The sequence below is a fragment of the Vanessa atalanta genome, chromosome 21, assembly GCF_905147765.1.
Source record: "Vanessa atalanta chromosome 21, ilVanAtal1.2, whole genome shotgun sequence".
Taxonomy (NCBI): domain Eukaryota; kingdom Metazoa; phylum Arthropoda; class Insecta; order Lepidoptera; family Nymphalidae; genus Vanessa; species Vanessa atalanta.
This window is the reverse complement of record NC_061891.1, coordinates 2,432,355-2,449,402: the sequence shown is the minus strand read 5'-3', so window position 1 is coordinate 2,449,402 and position 17,048 is coordinate 2,432,355. Positions and strand designations below refer to the sequence as shown.

Genomic DNA, 17,048 nt, shown 5'->3' with positions numbered 1-17,048 from the left:
AAACCGCAAAATTTCCTTCTTCGAATTCATTATGCGAAATAGCCATATCCGTTCGTTCGTTCATCCGGTCCTCATGCAAATATACATTTTGGTTGTTTTTGAACACATTAACAGAATATTAATTCTACAATCGTATTTCAAATGTACGTTTTTATAAATAACTCCTCGCTTATTATTATTTATAAACGATTTATGCATTTTATAATACAATTTTAGAATAATTAATCAAGATATATTTGAATATTATTTCGTATAATAATAATAATGGCATTTGTGATAAATCCAAAAATCATATACAATATGACCCTTATTAATACAACCGGCTCGGAACTGAAAATACCCTGAGATGAGAAGAACCGGCGAATGAACCTGTTTCTTTGTAATTTCATTCGTTCAATCGTTTCATTTCATTCGAATCGGTTTAATAAAATATAACGTAATGCAAAAATTATATAATTACTCTAATTATATACGTATATAATTTATGACTTATTTTAATCGAGAAATTTATCGTACAATTTGTTTTAATTTAATACGACGACCTCCGTGGTCGAGTAGTGTGTACACCGGTTTTCATGGGTACGCCACTCCAAGGTACCGGGTTCGATGTAGAAAAAGTTCATTAGTTTTCTATGTTGGGTCTGGGTGTTTGTGGTACCGTCGTTACTTCTGATTTTCCATAACACAAATGCTTTAGCTACTTAGTTTGGGATCAGAGTAATGTATGTAATGTTGTCAAATATTTATGTTATATTTATAATTTATAAGGCAACACTGGATTACAATAATGAAACTGTATAAAAAAAAGTATTATAACAGTAATATCATGATAATTAATTATACATTTATATCAGTTAAAAATTCACAGTTTTTTAATTAAAGAGACAAATTTAATGTCTATAAAGTATTTGAATAACTGTCGGTTGATACGATAATTAATAATTTAAATACTCTTTTTACCCTCTCAATAACACTTTGATCTTCGTCTCCTGTTAAATCTTAACCGAAGTTTAAAGTAAAAATATCCTCTCGTTTCCTCCGTATAAATCACTTAGCGACACCTTTAGGTTAATTCCGTTTAACCATAAATCCTCTGACGTCAAGTTACTCTGTGCCCGGTTTTATTAAGAACATTATTAAGACGATATCACGATATACTGTGCGTATTTTTATATCAAGAAATTGATTTTTTGAAGTAATACTTCTGTCCTCGTTTTTGTGAGGCAATATCCACATTACTTTCGATTGATGGCTGATATTTAATGATCCTCATGTGACATCGCTATCATGTGCTTCCTTGGTGTTCAAGCTTGCTTCATACAAAATATCATCAAAATCGTTTCAGTATTGTGGCTGTGAAAGCAAAACAGACATACAGAGTTGCTTTCGTGTTTATAATATTAGTACAGATAAAACCTATTGCACATTGAAGGCTAAATTAAACACAGAATTATATTCTAGAAATCGTTATGTTATTTATAACGTATCCGTGACGTTATATTTGTACACGTTATACACACACACAGAGAAAAACGCGTTATAGAATGTAAGAGCACCTCTTTCATTTGTAAGGATGTATCAAGGAATTTCTAATATAATGCTTCTCTTTTAATTTTAAAGTGCAACAGTACCTTCACTGGTACTCTTTTTTTTTTTATTAACCCTATTAAATGACAATATATGTTTGAAATTAGATGCTTACAATGTTAATATATAAAAAAGCTGTTCGTCACAAGATTGTTGCACTGGCGTTAATGTGTTAAATTTAAGATGCTCTGCTACGATATACCATGAAGATCTGGCTTAAATTGGTTAGTGATCAGTCGCCTTTTAATATATAAATGCATTTTGGTTTACTCGTTTGATCTTGTTTTACTAAGATCGAGTCCGCATAGGTTGCGTCGTCATGTCGATCCTCAAACAATAAATTGTCTTCATCAATTCTTGCTTAATTTTTCATGGATGTTTTTTATCGTATTTTGATGTAATTCGTCATATAACTTCTATACCAGTATACAGTTCATTTAAGTATCTATAATAGGAAGCATCTGTCAGGCTTTGCTGATATATACCTACTATATTATTTCACCCCAACCCCCTTTCCATCTCTATGTTTGTCTACCTTAAATAGTTTTTTAAGACGTTTTTAGTATATAATATTATTAGGTATATAAGGTACGTTTCGTAGTTTCATTCGCTTTAAATCAAAACATTAGATACGACAAGCGTGAATTTCATGTTCTTGATTTGTATATAAAACTGACTGTGTCAGATATATAGTTATATAATTATATGTCATTCGACACCAAAGACAATGCACGTGTTGCTATATAAATTGGAACGTATTTGCTTCTTCCGTGTATAATACATTGCGACTGAATGCGTCACCAAATCGTGTGAAGCGTCCTTAATTGTTTAACTTTTTGAATATTATAAAGCACTATTAGGATTGCTACAAACATTATGGGTGTAGTTATCATCCTACTTTTGTTTTAACATGATATATCAATTCGAACTTAATAAATTCGTACTTCTCATTGTTATAATGAAACCTAACTGTATAAATATATTACATGAACATTGTGATATTATTAAATATAATAAATATTAGTGCTTATACCTATATAAGTATATATTTATATTACCCATTTCAGATGATTATTGTTCGATATTTAAACCATGGAACATGGAATCCGATGATATGTGACGTCAGCAACAGCCTGCGCCCGCGCAGGTACCTACGAGCTATTCTCGTTCATGGTCAGTGACCACAAGACCTTTTCTTGGGGTGACTGTACCACCATCGAACAAAGACCCCACAAAATAAGGCAATAAGTGTTCACTGCAGATCAACCGAAACTGGTTTTAGAGACCAGTCTAACCTGAGCCAGCGAAGTTTCTTGTTTCGAAAGATAACATAAAGGTTGGCCTTCTCAAAGTAGGTCTTGTTATATTAGTTGTTCTTGTCGCATTTCTTTTTCATACCATATGTTTTCTGATTATTTTTCTGTCCTTGGATGCCAGGACACGTTATTTATAGGTAGGTCTGACAGAATGGATGCTTAATTTCACCTCTGTTAGAGGATTTTGTTTTAGCAACGCCTCAATATGTTATTATGCTTCGCATGTGATACTAAATTTAATAAATAGCGCTTTGAATATTTTCAAACATGATTTAAGTTAACGCTAGCAATAAGCAAACTATCAAAAATCAGTGATAGTGATTTTATAGTTTATAACAAATCAACTATTAATATTTGCCTTAAATTTTATAGATATTTCGTATTGAGAAGAGATAGAGTATATTTTAAACTGAAGAAATATTTCAAAACGACTTAACCGACTCATACTTCGTTCCAACAAAAATCTGAAAACCAATACCAAGTACATTTGAATTTTACAGAATTATAATAAACGTAGAACTACTACTACCATTTCGGAATGTAGATTCTACCGAGAAGAACCCGCAAGAAACTCGATGCTTAGTCATTTTCGCGATATGAATTATTATTGTACAATTAAATTTGTACATTGTTTGTGTGCAGCGGCAAATATTTAAATTAATGTTTTTGTTTCTTTAGGTTTAAACTTAGTTTTTACGTAAACATTACGTAAATGTTTACTTAAAAACAAAGGTTTGGTTTACTACAAAAGGTCTAAAATAAATAAATTTTATTTTATTTATATATTTACCATGAATTACGAAACCAACAATTACGAACGCCACACTTAAGCAAATATATAAAAAAAAAAAATATATATATATATATATAAATTATATGCAATTAACCAAAAGATGAGTATTAAAAATAATAATTTTGCTATTCGAGGACGAAACCTCGAATCCTAGGCATAGTCATGTGGATACAATATTCTAGAAAGGATACGAAATGTTTACAAGTGAGTGTCTGTACTAACAAACTGGAAACTCACCTCAGAACATCGTTACATGCCAGAAGGTAACATGCGACGTTGACAATAATTGTTACATTTATAGATCATACGCATCAAAACAGCGTATCAACGTAATTAGTTTTAAACATTTTAAAATTGTGATACGGAGTAACTTCTTACGTTGCTTTGGTATATAACATGGTTTCAAATGTAATGTAAATTTGTTTAGTCAATATTATGTCGTTAGGTAAAAATAAAGTAATTAACATTCGAAGTAAATATTCTGTTTAACATTTTACAAATGTAACCCTAAAACTTCGTTATTTACGTACAAACAGGTAATACTCGGTTTTAACTTTTAGCCCTTAATATATTTCCACGAAAGCGAAGTTCACATTTATTAATATGTATATCCAAGTTCATCATTTGTTTGTCACGGATAAAACGGTTTACAGTACGTAAAGTTTGACTTTTGAAAATTCGTTATGTTTTAATGGTACTTTATGTACTTAAAAGTATTAAACATATATGTTTATTATCAAAACATATCAATATTTTTATAATACGTAACTTAACATATACGTATTTGTGTATAAATCTTGAGAAATGTTTTGGTGTCTTATAAAACTGAATCTTAAAATTGGTTTAATTTCTTAGGTGTATTTTTTGTATTTTTAAATAAAATTGAATAAGCTTATGAACTATTGAAAGTAACATTAAGAAGTTTAAGTCAATTTCCTCAATCGGATTGCTAATAATCTTTGTATAAAAGTTAACGAAAATTATCGCTAAAATCACATAACTTCATTATAGATTCTAAGTCATTTCAGGATGATTTGATATTAGCTAGTATACATATATTACATATACTAATAAATTTAATTTTGAATTGATAAATACCTTCTTGATTTGAAGTTTGACCTGAAGCAACATCGATAGAGAGATAAGATAAGGGTGGTCAGGAAAGGGTTGATTTAGGTTGACTAGTTAGGATTGATCCTGGAAGTCTTTAAACGATTGACCCGACTTAGTATAATGGAACATGATTAATTGTTAATTATGCATTAAATATAACTGTAAATAAATTAAATGAATTATTTTTAAATTTCGTTTAAATGTTTAATAAATCTATTTTAATTCAATTAATAATTATTAACAAAATATATTGAAAACTGATTCAGGAAGTCTGAAGACTTAAATCAAATTTAGTATTTCAGATATTTTACATAACGACGTCAAATTAAAAAGTGTATTAAGTAATTCTTAATTTTGTTCTACTGTTATATATATATTATATATTACTCCCACACAGTTCTGTATCAATTCAACGAAGAAGGATGTTAAAGTTTAAATCAAATATGAATCACTTATAACATTTAATTCAGCTCAGTCTAAGAAATAACTAATAGCAGGTAGCCTTGATTCTTTAATGACCCCTTTAAAACATATCGCAGACGGCGAACAAAAAACTTCAAACTTGTTTCCAAGAAAACCGTCTCCCAAAATTGACAATCACATGTGATCCGAAATTCCTAAGGAAATCGAAATGCCTTAAATCATAGCTGCATCGTATAAAAAGTTGAGGATGTTTTTAAGCGATATTGAACTTTATAACAGACATTCTAAAGTCTTGTTTGTAATTAACCTTTAGTCGGGAACTCGTTGAACTGGTTTGAAAGAGCGAGACCTGTTCCGTCCCGTTTCGTTTTGTCTTATTTTTGTTTCGCGCAAGGCACTGACCACCACAACAAAGGTTGTATGGACGTTGTTTTTTTACGGAGCAATGCCTTCGAGGCTCAGCCTTAAGTTTTATATGATCGTGGGTTGTCTTGTTAGCCTGTAGGTTCAGTGGAACCTTACTTTGTTGCAAATTCTGCTCCAGTAAATAAAGAAAAAGTATCTTCAATACTATTGACTATACCAATATCACAATAAATATAACGAACTTGATCAATATTCCAAAGATTATTTATTAGTAAATTGTACATGGCAAATAAATCATTAGAAAAATATTTTGAAATTGAATATAAATGAAATTGATACTGTCAAGATAAACATTAATTTGATATACAATACTGAGGACAAAGTACCTTTATTATGAATGATAACACGTTTGCAATGACCATTAAAATAATGCATTTCATAATTAAAATAATTAAAACATCCTATAAATATAACAGAAGCGAATCTTATTAGTCGTAATTTACGTTTAGACGTATCTGACATTGAAATAGGTCGGACCCAAATCACCTCCAACACTTGAAATTCGTTTATTTTGTGTATCGCCTATCTTTACATCTGTCTGGATATTTTGTGGATATATTTGGTGCGGTCGGTTCTTGCCTCTTCATCACTTGCGTTCGTTTTTAGAAAATTCAGATATACAGTCGGTTTAAATAGTTTCGCAAATGGCTTTCTGTTAATATTATTTAGAGATGATCATTATAGGGCTGAACTTTGTAGATTTTTTAATTCCTAACTCTTCGTCTGGGTTTTTTTTTCTCACTTTCTGTTCCTTTAACTCTTGTTTTACAATTTGATTTTAAAACAAATATAGTGTTATCATTTTTAGCTTTTTAATTTTCAGAATTTTGTTCTTTCGAGAATATTCCAAGCTTCTATTAACGAAGTCTAACGAGTGAGTGACAGCTAACGTGATCTGAATCCATTACTTTTAACTCTATTCCAAAATGAAAGACGGACAGTTTTCTACCTACATAGAATCGAACGTGTTATATAGAAGAAACGAACTCATACGTTGCCTCAAGATTAGCCTCATCCAAATTTGGATTACAATTCTAAATATTTCCAGCCAAAGAATGATTATCTTCTAACTTTTCTATTTAACATAACGTAGCTATAAAAACTTATCCAAAAAAGTTTTTAAAAAAAAAATTTTACTTAATCCCTGTACTAGATCGCTTTTAGTACCACTTTCCGATCTGTATTTTTAGTTGATATTCATTTTTGTACGATGAAGAGTTTTTGTTTTTGAATATATTAAAACTTTAAATTGATTACTATTCCAAATTCTTGTTTTGTTCTCAGTACCAAAGTTTATGTTAAATTTCAGCCTATGAAGTTGCGTGATACTGGTTTAAAAGACATCAAAACTTGACCCACACGCTGTAACAGATTAAATAAGCTCCTGATAAATAAATATATTAATCGTAGGCTTAATTTACTGTCGAAATCGTCGATACCAATCATATTAAAATTGACATTTACATTTGACATTTATTAAGGTTTTAGAAGCATTAAACTTCAATTTTCTTAATGAATACAAGGTACCCTGATGGTTATTGCAATCGGGCTTTATGCAGTTATTATTCAAGCCCACCTGGGTAGGTACCACCCATTCATCAGATAGTCTAAAGCTAAACAACAGTACTCAGTATTGTTGTGTTTCGGTTTGAAGGAAGAGTAAGCCAGTGTAACTACAGGCACAAGAGACATAACATCTTAGTTCCCAGTTAGTTAAGTTGGTGGCGCATTGACGATGTAAGGAATTGTTAATATTTCTTATACACACTATTTCTATAGTGGTGGTGACCACTTACCATCAGGTGGCCCATTTGCTCGTCCGCCAACCTATGCCATAAAAATGTATGTATTATCTTAAAATAACCGAAAACATGAACCCATTTTAAATTGTTGAATTGTCAAATTTCACTTTTAAGTGATTTTTTTTTTCTTAATTTTTCTACCGATCTGAACGTTGCCTAAGCGACAAAAAGGTCTTCAAAAACAAGCCAGAGAAGCGGCGTTTATTTATCTATTAATGGATTCAACCAAGTGTTCGTTCAGTTTCCAACATGTTGTGTTTACGTCGTGTATTTCTGGAGCAGCCGCTACCACGTGGAGTTGATCTCTACAACACTTGATAATTATTCAAGCAATTATCGCTCTTGAAACACGGCCATTAGTACAAATATCGTATGCGCTGTTTTGATATAATAAAAACAAGCGGTGGCTGTTAAAGCAGATTATGGTTTTAATTTTTTGCGCTGCGATGTTCGCCTTTTTTATTACTCGTTTGGCGTATTTTTGGACTGTCAGTCGTGTGGGTTATAACAAACATTGTTTTCTCAAAATCATATTATTTTAACTAACTTTATACATTTGTAATATGGAACTAAATGTGTGTTATATTATTTGCGTGATGGTATCGTACAAAATAAAGGTGGAATATCATCAACGTTATTAAGAATTCAATAAGGTCTTTGACCTCTATATACAGTCTCAATTTCGTATGATAAAATTATCTTTGTAAGGGATAAAATAATTTTATTTACGATTGAGATTTCAAAGAAACTAAAAGGAATTTACGTTGGAATATTCTTTTATCGAATCAATTTAACCTAGCTATTGAAATTGTATCATTAAATATATACAGATTCGATAACCAAATAAAAGAAATCTCAAGTTTTCTTAAAAATGCACCGTTAGTTCATAAACTTGAAATGCATCTGCTGATCCTCTTAAAACCTTTCATCATTTTATGTTAAAAGCTGGAAGCATTACATCAGAAATCTTATTAGACCTTACGCTATGCAGTGGTATAGCAACCACATCAAGTTGCATTGCATTCAAGTCCTTATTGCTAAGAAGTTAAAGTTTAAACTTCTGTTAGAGATTATGAAGTGTGAGCCTCTGTATAGAATTACGACATGAAGCTAGTTTCCCTAAGATGTAGAACTGATTCAATTTATTGGCTTTAAACCAAGCTTTCAAATCTTATCTGAGTTAATAAAATGCGGAGCCGAACCAGCCTTCATATATGCAATGTATTGTAGAATATACTCGTTGCACATCTAAAATATTTGAACGATAAAATAATTACTAGGAATTTATTTGAATAAATAATGCTTATTGTTATAGTTTCTAAGATGAGCTTGGATTTAGCATTCGCACGGATAGCTAAATTTAATTGTAGAGTTTATCGCCGGTTCTATCTATATAATCTACATTACGAACCGATGTTAATGATATAATGAATTATATATTTATAAAATGATGATTCAATACTGTAAGAGCTACTTGAATAAAGTACATTTAGATTTGATTTGATTGATGTAGGTCAATTTTTCTCAACGTATCCTCGCGAGATTTGGGATAAAGGATCGCAAACTGTCTCAATTCATAAGACCGTACATGAAATATCCTCTTACGAAACAAAATCAAATTGTCTGGCCGAGTAATGACTCCAGGTCAATTTATATGTAATTATAATTTATTACAAAAAAATTGCTTGCAAAAGTCGATATGACGAAGTGGTTCGATTATATCTTTATAGATTGCTGATTCGAATTTAGTAAATTTCACTGAATTTTCATGTGATTATTTTCTTTATAATTATTCACGCGCTCAAGTAATACTAGTAAATACATCGTGAGAATAACCTCATGCAGTTTGTATATGTGTTGTATAAAAATATCTCATTAGAGTAGAATTGTGGAGTAAGATTTAAACCTCGAGGTGAGGAGACTTCAGCCATAGAAATTAGTACAGTTACTTTTACTTTATTGGTAATGGAATGAGATATTTTTTGGCTTTCAAGTTATATAACAAGTTATATATATTCCGCCAACCCGCATTGGAGCAGCGTGGTGGAATATGCTCCAAACCTTCTCCTCAAAGGGAGAGGAGGCCTTTATCCCAGCAGTGGGACATTTACGGGCTGCTTATGTTTAAGTTATATAAATATGTTGAAACGATCAGATACGATTTAATTACTACATGGCCGAACACGTAGCGTCTTCTTATTTTCTAAATATAAAAAACTTGTTTGTTGACTAAGTGTTTGATGATTTAAGCAACTAATAAAAGTATCATTTATACACACATATATCGCATCGCTCTGTATTTAATTTTAAAATATAATCATGTTTATAAAATTTTAAAAAATACTTTTTATTCTAGAATGTATATATTTAATTATCACTAAGTAATGTTTTATTTCATTCGTGTTCTCCAATATATAATAATAATTTATTATAGAATATTGCTAGGTGAAAGCCGATCCGATCCGTTTCCTCAAGGGGTTAGGATCGAATTAGATCGGATCCATTGTCAATTCCACTCCAAACATCACTTAATTCGAAGTAAAATAGAAATATTAACAATTTCTCACTAACGAGAACTAAGTAAACTATAAGTGAATTATTTTCTATTAATAATAACTTCTGTATTGAAATATAAATCATGTTATATTACGAATAGGTTTTTGAACAAGAAAGAATTTAAGCGTCAATAGTTTACGGGCCGCCTAGCGATGTAAAAAGCCGCAGGATCCATTCTGACTCCCCATTCCTAACACAAGTGATAGATTAAAAGGAAGGAAATTATTAGTATTAGTAATTCCTTAGGTAATTTGAGACATGAGCATATTGAATGTAAAATTGACACCGGTTGAGTATATTCGACCGACAAGAACCGGCAGGAAACTTAATAATTACTATTTTTATCAAACATATATCCGATTCTATATTAACGAGTACCTACATATCATGTATGAAAATCAAATGTTGACTCCAACCTCTATTCATCAACATAGTTGTTTTTATCTATGTGTTATCTTGATATATATGCTGTATAATAAAGTTTCATTATAATCCATTCATAGTTTTTGCGTTAAAGTGTAACAAACATGTATTTCTCCATACATACAAACATTCGCCTTTATAATATTAGTAAGGATTATTTTTATTTATTGGTAAATGTAGAAGCATTGTTAGGAACTGAGTTATTTGACGGTACATTGCGTGGGTGGAACCAGAGCCTCCACAGCCTACCACCAGAAAATTTATGATAAAATAACACACGGAATATATTTATTCTTGTGTATATGGTTACGTGGAACTTATTATCGTATAATGAATGTTTATTTCTATAATTTCAGGTAAGCGACGAAATCGGCGCAGTGAGTGAACTTCTGTTTACTTACGACGTTTGGTAAAACATACATTATTAAGTATTATGTCTATTTGTACCATACATCATATGTAACCATAGTGTTCGATATATATTTTTTTAATATACTTCTTTCAATGGTACATTTTAATGAGTATGTATCATTAGTAGTATTTTGTATTTTCTGTGTTATAAGCTTAATTTGTATATCTAGATAGAGTCGCACTACAAAAGAACTAAACTTAACGAGTCAAGTTTTTATCTTGGTGTGCGTGACAGTTGCGTCATACCAGTTTACTAGTGTTTGCGTGTGTACTAACTAACCACTATTTTTTCTATTATTTTGTTTGGCAGTCTATCTAGACATACAAATAATTAAAGGTTATAAGATTCACGAGAAAAGGCTTATTAAGCAGCATAAACTACATCGCTTCTTCAAAATTCAAGATGAACTGTGAATATCTTACTTGTATTTAATTTATGAATGATTACATTATTGAAGTACGGTTTTAATTGTAAAGCAAAGCAAACTAATGTTCTAAGAAGTTTATCACTATTAATAATTTATTAAAACCGCTAAGGTATCAAGTATCGCACAACGCCATCTCTTGATAGTTCGCGACACTAAATTCATTTGTACTCTGTAAGCTTAATATTTTGCGTTTATTATATAATCATAATTTCGACTATTTTGAAAGTGGTTTAAGAAATCATCAACCCGAAACATTTATAATAGTATTTTTAACTTAAATATTAGCCTTTGAAACTATCAATTAAAAGTATATAATATGCCTTATATTTTTGCTGTATATTTATTTATTTATTTATTTATTTATTATGTTTTGCTAGCGGATGTTACATAAATTACACACCAATGAAATCATGTACAAAATAAGATACATTATGTACACCCATTCAAAAGCAAAAACTGCATGCATAGCGTTCTTGCTCCGATTACAATTATATAATTAAATATTAAAGTGCTTGATTAACATTAAGTAACAATATTTCGACATTGAAAGGAGAAAAAAAAAAGAAAAGTGAAGAACAGAAATAACAAAAACCACATTACAAAGTACTATAAGTTTACATATTTACATTTATATGCTATTGTAACATTCTTTCTGTAATAACTTTACGGAAAGTCTTAGGTGAGTCCGTACTGATATCGAGCAAATCACTAAGCCCATTGTATAGTTTACACAAACGTGGTAGTATTGAGTTTTGAGCAAAAACAGTTCTGCAGAGAGGTGGTACTAACAGCGTAATAGGTTTTCGAGGATATCTGTAAGGCACCCTGAAATTTAATTTAGAGAGTAAGCTTGAGCAATCAATTTTATTATGAAGTAGTTTATATAGAAACGTAAGGTCCAGTAAGTCTCTTCTTTGTTCTAAGCTAATCATTTTAAAATATTTTAGTCTATTTTTATAGGATGTTATAGATTTCTGAATTCTAGCTTGATAGGAAATATGCCATAAAAACCTTTTTTGAATACGTTCAAGTCTAAGACAATGGGCAGAATAGTGAGGTCGCCAGACAACACTACAGTATTCAAGCTGGCTACGAACGAGGCTATTGTATAGGATTATTTTTGTTCTGACTTGTTTAAACGGCTTTGTAGTCCTAATAACGAAACCCAATAATTTCGAAGCTTTCTTAACAATTGCATCATGGTGAGATACAAAGGTTAGCTTGTTATCTAATAAAACTCCCAAATCATTAATGGCATTAACTTCATCTAGATTGTTACCGTACAAATTGTAAGTAGTAGGTATATACTTTAATTTACGTGTGAATTTTATGTGTACGCATTTTTTTGCATTAAGCTCCATGCCGTTTGCCTCGCACCAGTCAACCACACTATTCAGGTCCCTCTGAAGAAGAACAGAGTCATGTACAGATGAGACAATCCGGGTAAACTTAAGATCGTCTGCGTACATATATGGAGTTGAATGCATGAAGCACAAAGTTATATCATTTATGAAGATATTAAATAAAATAGGGCCAAGATGGGAACCCTGAGGAACACCTGATAAAATTGTGTGCTTTTCAGATTTGTAACCGTTCATAACTACGAAAAATGTGCGATCTTTTAGGTACGAGGAGAGCCATTTCAGTAATGAACCTGAAAAGCCGTATATCATCAATTTTTTAGTCAGTATATGATGCGGTTATATACGTTAAAACACTAATCAGTTTATAATAACAATGTACGCCTTCTAATTTGGCTTTCATCAACATATTCGTAAAGTGAAACATAATAAAATAACGACATACAAAATAATCAGTCAAGTCGAATAGAATATATTGTTGGATATAAGCCTCTTCTGAGGTGTGTATGAGACCACACCCAGTCGAAACGCGGCATCGTCAACGAGCCATACCCCCTGACTTCAGGAAAAATGACTTATGTAATTGAATCGGGGATTGTATTTGCATCTCGCTCTCTGCTTTACCAAAAACATCAGTGCAACAACCACCATCGCACACGTGAATTTCAGTCAAGTTAGATCGTGCGTATTGTAATTAACAAGGCACTTCACATTGTGTCTCGTTGAAGCTTTTCAAAGTTTATTAAACTAAATTAGGTATCTAGGCATGCCACAAAGTTTTCCTTCAGCCTTTCATCGTATCAAGAGATTTTCTCTCGGAGTTTATAGAATTACATAAAATGGGTTCATAATGAATTTTAAACTATCCGGAGTTCCATTAACTTCAAAGTATAGTTTGGTATTGTTGTTTATATAAAATAATTTATCAAACGTTTCTTACTTAGAAGATTTTAAATTGTCTGAATCTTGTATGTATAATTATATGCAGACACATTAAAATCCGAAAAGACTTTTGTTACATAATTAGAAGACGAATTAATAGATGTTTCGCGAAATTTGCTCTTTATAAGAGTCGATACGGTAATAGTCTGTTAATATCCCACAGCTGGGTTAAGATCTCGCCTCCCTTTGAGAAGGTTTGGAGCTTATTGAAGAAAGAAATGGATCAGTGGTGCTCCAATGCGGGTTTGTGGATACACATTTGGCAGAATTTTATTGAAATTGGACAAATGCAGGTTTCCTCATGATGTTTCTCTTCACCGTTGAACACGACATGAATTATAAGCACAAATTTACCACATAAAAATCCGTGGTACTTGCCTGAGTTTGATAACCACTGCGCCATCTCGGCCTTTGCTAGCCGTTGCGCTTCTTCAATCAGCAACACCAATCCAGAATTCAACGCACTTTAACAGACCAGAAAACAACTCAATAGAAATCATATGTATTATTTAGTTTAGACGTGGGGGCCGGTGCTGACAGTTCACTAATAATATTTTTAACTTAAAGCTGTGACCGGTAGGGCTAGTAATTATAAAACAAAAAACTGTCGCACATACCTGTGCCATAAGCTTAGTTTATTTATGTAAATGTGATTAGTTCGGCGACTCAAAATGAAAAATGTACAAGACGTCTTGACGTTAGTTCGTAATAAATAAATTACTCTGCAGCCGAGAGAGTTCAAATATTTGCCCAATTCCGGACGAACAGATGGTTTAAGTCGAATTTTTGATGAAAAAATACCGAGTTTCTTGTTTATTTTAGCTCAGGGAAGCGGTAATGAACGATCGTCCTTATACATTTTCGGTGTTTTCAAAGCGTAACATAATAATTTCGTGACAAAGTTAATAAATAAAGCATCTGTATTACGTAATGCGAGTAACGAATTAATAGTGAATTTGGAACAAGTAATCTATTTTCCTTCTCGTAATGTACACGTTGTATAGTTTACTTTAAGGGCGCGAGGAAGCCAGTGTAGCTACAAGCACAAGGGACGAAACATCTGAGTTTCCAATTTTGGTGGGGCATTTGTTATGTAAGAAATGGTTAAAATTGTATATGGTGCGAATATCTGTGAGGACTGGCCTCTAACTATCAGATGGCATTAGCCTGTCCCACCTTATTTCCCGTTGGTGGCGCATTGATGACGTAACAAGAGTTGCTCAATTGACTCATTTACAGATCTACCTAATTTATATAAGAAACAACTTTTCAGTTTAAAATATAATTGGTATATTCTTATCATATTTTGTAAAATAGTTGTTGCCTATGGCTTCTTTGCGTTTTTGGGATTGTTCATCAGGTGTTCGAAAATGTAGCTAATGTGCATTTCAATATTGCTTTATACGACTGCCGTGGTCGAGTAGTGTGTACACCGGTTTTCATGGGTACGCCACTCCGAGGTCCCGGGTTCGTTTCCCGGCCGAGTCGATGTAGAAAAAGTTCATTAGTTTTCTATGTTTTCGGGTCTGGGTGTTTGTGTGTGTGTGGGTGATTTTCCATAACACAAGTGCTTTAGCTACTTACATTGATCAGAGTAACGTATGTGATGTTGTCCAATATTTATTAAATATTTATAAAAAAAATCATATAATTCGATTCAATGGTTTTGCCGTGAAAGAGCAACAGACAGACAGAGTTACTTTCGCATTTATAAACATTAGTATAGATAGATAGATTCACGAACGTCATTGAATGTACAAAAATCAATTCAACTAAAAGAGGGTACGAGATGTTTTTTCTAAAATATGATTATTGCACGCTATTGACCTTTCTAAGAGCATCGTTTATTCCTACGCCCGAAAAAATGCGGATTTATGTTACCGTAAATGTCTAAGATAAGGGTAAACGCAGACGGAGTAGATATATATGCTCACATTAGTTTTTTCAATAACGTTCTGAAATTTATTACTTGATAGTAATTATTTTTACTTTTTATTTAGTTATTTACTGAACATAAAAACTTGATTTAAAACATCATTGTTAAATATAAAATATAACAATATTTAGAACGTGGGCTTCGACTGAACCTAACTGAACACTGCCAGTCCGAGTACGGGTTTCATGGCTTTTCTAATATTCCTGATATTACTTCACGAGCAATTTAAATTGCTGCATTTTTAATTTATGCCTATAAAGGCAGGGTCAGTCTTGACCCTTTGTTGGTGACAGAATTAAACCGTGATGACGTAGTTCGCGACATTGAAACTAGATGTCGTTACTATCGCTTGTATTTTTTAAATTCGATTTAAAAACGAATTACCAATTTAAAATTTTATTAATTTATTAAAATATATATGTAGTATTAAAAACATTTTTGATAATAGTTTTTTTATTATAATTAACTATCATAATACAATATTTTTCACACAAACTCTAATCGTTACGCAATGTGTATCGTTGTGTGTGTGATGGTCATTGAACTTGAGTAGAAAATTATCCGCTATTTGCTCTTGAAAATATTAACACTGTTATCACTAATTTAGAATGATAAGACCGCTATGCAGTCCATCACTTTGAATGTAGATCGATAAACCTTAAGTGAATTACTTAAATATCTTTGACGGAAAATAATTAATTTTCATAAGGTACTCAATGATTGATTATCAAGTTCAGTATTATATAATATGTATACAAACAATAAGCTTAAGTGCTATATGTAGTATCATCATTAAGAACATTTAAAACACTCATAGACCATAAAAGGTAATCACTACACAAACGAATTCCCATTTTATGAATCTATAGAGTTTATTACATCACGATACTCCGATGTTAAACAAATTGAGCCGTAGTGGCCCAGGGTTTAGGATCCGTGAATTCTAACTGGCGATTCCAAGTTCAAACCCAGGCAAGTAACGTAGTAATTATAGTTTTCATATGCTTAATTACTTTTTGTAAATCGTCTCATGCTTGGTGGTAAAGGAAAACATCGTAAGGGCAGCTCTGGTGCTATAACGGTAATCCGCAACAAATATTTGATACAACAGCTGCTAGGCTATAACCTTAATAGCACCACTGGAATACTTATTCTTAAAACACATTATATTACGATAAAAAATGTGATATCTTTTGTATGTATATGAAAAAGAAAAGTTTCAGAGTCTCTTCATAATTTTCTATCTTTAAAATTTTTATTGTCGTTCAGGATCCATTATATAAATTAACTTGTATTTGATTTACGTAACTTTGTATTTAAAATCTTGAAAAAGAGTAACAACTGAGTTTCTTTCCGGTTCGTCTCTGTAGAATCTACAACCGAACCGGTGGTACCTGTACATTTAATACAATTTTGTAAAATTACGATTCAAAAGTACCTATATATTTTATTGCAGAATCATAGCGCGTACACGTTATAACTACACGCACAAGACTCATATCTTTAATGCCTTAGACAGTCACCGCAATAG

The 17,048-nt window shown here is 31.5% G+C and overlaps 1 protein-coding gene across 5 annotated transcripts in view; it reads left to right on the top strand.

Moving 5' to 3' along the window:
• The window catches only part of LOC125072271 (brain tumor protein), a 135,287-nt gene that overhangs the window by 31,464 nt on the left and 86,775 nt on the right, over positions 1-17,048 (top strand). For 2 of the 5 annotated variants that reach the window (XM_047682826.1, XM_047682827.1), the window contains exon 1: positions 12,164-12,174. The exons of the other annotated variants lie outside the window; for them this stretch is intronic. The gene's annotated coding sequence lies outside the window, so the exon portion shown is untranslated. Of the gene's footprint in view, positions 1-12,163; positions 12,175-17,048 lie in introns of those variants that run through there. 5 annotated transcript variants of the gene reach the window in all.